Here is a 3,675-nt window from a genome sequence, read left to right as displayed (position 1 = left end):
CTCAGGTGCCGGCGGGTCCCTATGCAAGTTTTAGTTGTTATTAGGCAAATGGTAAAACCAATGTTGGGCCTTGCTGGAAGAGTATTATTCAAGGCGAACTGTCAAGAGGGTCCCATACCCCTCATCGTGTTAGGGACGCAAAATCAAGGAACATAACACCGGTATGACGGAAACTAGGGCGGCAAGAGTGAAACAAAACACCAGGCATAAGGCCGAGGCTTCCACCCTTTACCAAGTATATAGATGCATTAATTAATATAAGAGATATTGTGATATCCCATGATATCCATGATATCCAAGTTCCAACATGGAACAACCTGCAACTAGCAACGCTAAAAGAGGGGCTGAGAAAGCGGTAACATAGCCAAACAATGGTTTGCTAGGAAGGGGTAAAAAAGTTAGAGGCTATCATGGCAATTTGGGAGGCTTGAGAAACAAGTGGTAGGTAGCGTGACATAGCAATAGCATTGAGACAACTAGCATAGCAAAGATAGTAGTGAGATCCAAGGTGACGGTAAATCTTGCCTGATATCCCGCTAGGAAGAAGAACGAGTCCATGAAGAAGATGAAGCCACGTAGTCGAACGAATCCTCACAATGGCAACGAAACAGGAACTATCGAGAAGGAACACAACCGAAAAGAAGCAAACAACATGATAAACCAACAAGCATAAGCATGTCATGATGCACAATCAAGTATGATGCATGTCCGGTTTAATGATTCATGGCATGGCAAAGTGCAACAAACAATACTACACATGAAGTGGAGTTCAATATGCAACGAGTTGCATATTGACGAAACACCACATTCAATCATTTAGTTCACTCTCGTTTACGCTAGCCATCAATATTAAATGTTGGTTATCATGGCAAATGGTGAGGCATAAGTAAACTAACTATTTAGGGAAATTTAAATGAGGCCGGAGAAAACAAACAACAATCCAGAAAATCCCCATGTGCTAAATTTGAATTTGGTACTGTTCTGCCTAAAACCATATTTTTGAGTTTTTAAACATGCAAAATAAATGCACCATGTTAATCTATGCATTTTTCTACCCCATTTACATATAAAGTTTGTTAAATTTGGAGCTACGGTTATGTAGTTATGAAATAAACCATTTTAACCTGTCATTATGCAAAATATACACAAAAAACATTTTTTAACATTTTTAACATGGATGAAAGTAGCATATTATGAAACTAGACAAAATTCTAAGCATGTTACATATATGACATGTTTTATTTGGATGCATGGTTCAATAATTATTAGCAATTTAAAATAGGGGCAGTTTTGTAAATATGCAATGCTTTGGAATTTAGTAAAATTAGTCCAGTATATAAAACGTCCATGGGCTGAAACTGCTAGGCGGACTGGGCGCGGGATGTGGGTTCCTCACCATGAGCTCTTGGCCCGGTTGGGAAGCAGTGGCCATGGGCTGGCTAGAAGGACGAGGTGGGCGCTGGGCCTAGGCGAGGCCGGTCCGTGTCGAGCGCTCATGCCCACAATGGGCGTGAGATTGGGCAGCGGGTCAACGGCTAGAGCATTGATGAGCCAGGTGCTCGTCGTCTCCCTGACGAACGAGGCAAGGAGCGCCGGCGGCGGGTTGGCGCGTGGAGACGGCTGGATCCCGGCAAGGGGCGTCGGGGACGGTTGGTTCTCGCCGGAGACGAGGCCATGAGCGGCGGCGAGCTCCTGTGAACGAAAGCATAGAGAGATTGAGCATGGGAGAGATGAAAGAGAGAGACTGCTTGGGGTGGCGCGACCTGCTCTGTTGCTGGTGGTCGGTGACGGCATCTCTGTTGCTCGGCCGACGCAAAGGAGCGGGGCCCTCGGGAGACGAGGCAAGGAGGAGGCTGGGGCGCTAGGGAAGATGGGCCACGGTCGAGGTGGTTGGGTTCGCCAGTGAGCAGGATCTACGGAATGAGCCGGCGGCGGAGTTCTGACGGCAGCAGGGTGTGACGCCCTCGATTCAATCGTACACTAATCATACACGCAAATGTGTACGATCAAGATCAAGGACTCATGTGAAGATATCACAACACAACTCTAGACACAAATTAAATTAATACAAGCTGTATATTACAAGCTAGGGGCCTCAAGGGCTCGAATACGAACGAGTCGGCGGATGCAACAATATCTGAGTACAGACATAAGTTAAACAAGGATGCCTTAGGAAGGCTAGCACAAAAGCAACATCGATCGAAAAGGTAAGTGTCGGTGTCAAAACCGGCGGATCTCAGGTAGGGGGTCCCGAACTGTGCGTCTAGGCGGATGGTAACAGGAAGCTGGGGACACGATGTTTTACCCAGGTTCGGGCCTTCTTGATGTGTCAGGACCCCGATTCTAAGTCACACCGATCTAGCCTGTAACACCTCATATCACTTTGCGGCCTCACGCACGATATTCCCACGGGTGTCGTCTTACCATGGCCCGGGACCGTTTGCGCCTTTTGGCTCACGTATATGATAGAGTCGCTAGCATCCATATGACAGAGAACCCAGGCCGACATGACTAGTCATGAACCCAAAGTGGCACTAACTTACGGGGACAGGCATACATGAATCAACATCGAGCATGTCGGTCAGCAGCGTGCGAATCCGGGCTGTAGCACTGGGCTAACAGGACTCCGGGAACCCGGGCTGTAGCAGGCTAGGCAGGACTCCGGATGTCACCGCGTGACATTTCCCCGAAAGGACAAACACAGGAACGAAGTGAATCACATGCCGGCCAGTCAAGTGTTCCGGAGCAGTAGTGCTGGGCTAGCAGGACTCTAGTGAACCGGGTTGTAGCGGACTACTATGGCTCATGGAAGCACAAGACTACATTTCCCCATAAGACAGGCTACCAAGGATAAACAACTAGGTTGTCGGATCCCACACATACCAAGCATTTCAATCATACACACAATATGCTCGATATGTGTGAATACAACATGGCATCACAACATAACTCTATGACTCAAGTATTTATTCATTAGGCTCCGAGGAGCGAGATATTACTAACATGGGTCTCATGACCCAACATTCAGAGCATACAAGTCAAGGCACATGCAGAAGCTTAACATGTCTGGGTACAGACATCTACAAATGGAAAAGGCTGAGAAGCCTGACTATCTACCAGATCCTGCCGAGGGCACAAGATCGTAGCTGAGATATCAAGCTAAACATCGAAGTCCACATGGAACTACTATCGAGACTGACGTAGGACTTACATCAGAACTAACTACATATGCATCGGTATCAACAAGGGGTAGTGGAGTTTAACTGCAGCAAGCCAGCTTTGACTCAGTGGCTAACCTGAACTATGACTGCAAGCAACTCTTTGAGGTGGTGCACACGAGTCCACATATTCACCATATCAATACCCCACTATGGATCCGCTCCCCTCTCCCTACGAGAAGGCCATCCATAGCACTCACGCTTATCTTGCAAGTTTTAGAGTATCCACTTCAAGTTATCTATGAACTGTATATGCAACCAAGCAGTCCTTTACCACGGACGCGGCTATTCGAATAGATGATGTTAACCCTGCAGGGGTGTACTTCTTCATACACGCTCTCACCACTTACCGTCGTTTACACGACATGTACTCGGCAACCTTCAAGCGGAAGCCCAACGAGGGTGTCGGCCATGGCCTACCTAACACTCAAGTCTCTGGTCCAGGTTTATCACCTAT

Source organism: Triticum urartu, chromosome 3A (assembly GCF_056163025.1).
Source record: "Triticum urartu cultivar PI428250 chromosome 3A, HENAU_Tu73, whole genome shotgun sequence".
In the NCBI taxonomy this organism is placed as follows: Eukaryota; Viridiplantae; Streptophyta; class Magnoliopsida; order Poales; family Poaceae; genus Triticum; species Triticum urartu.
Note: the sequence above shows the minus strand (reverse complement) of the source record.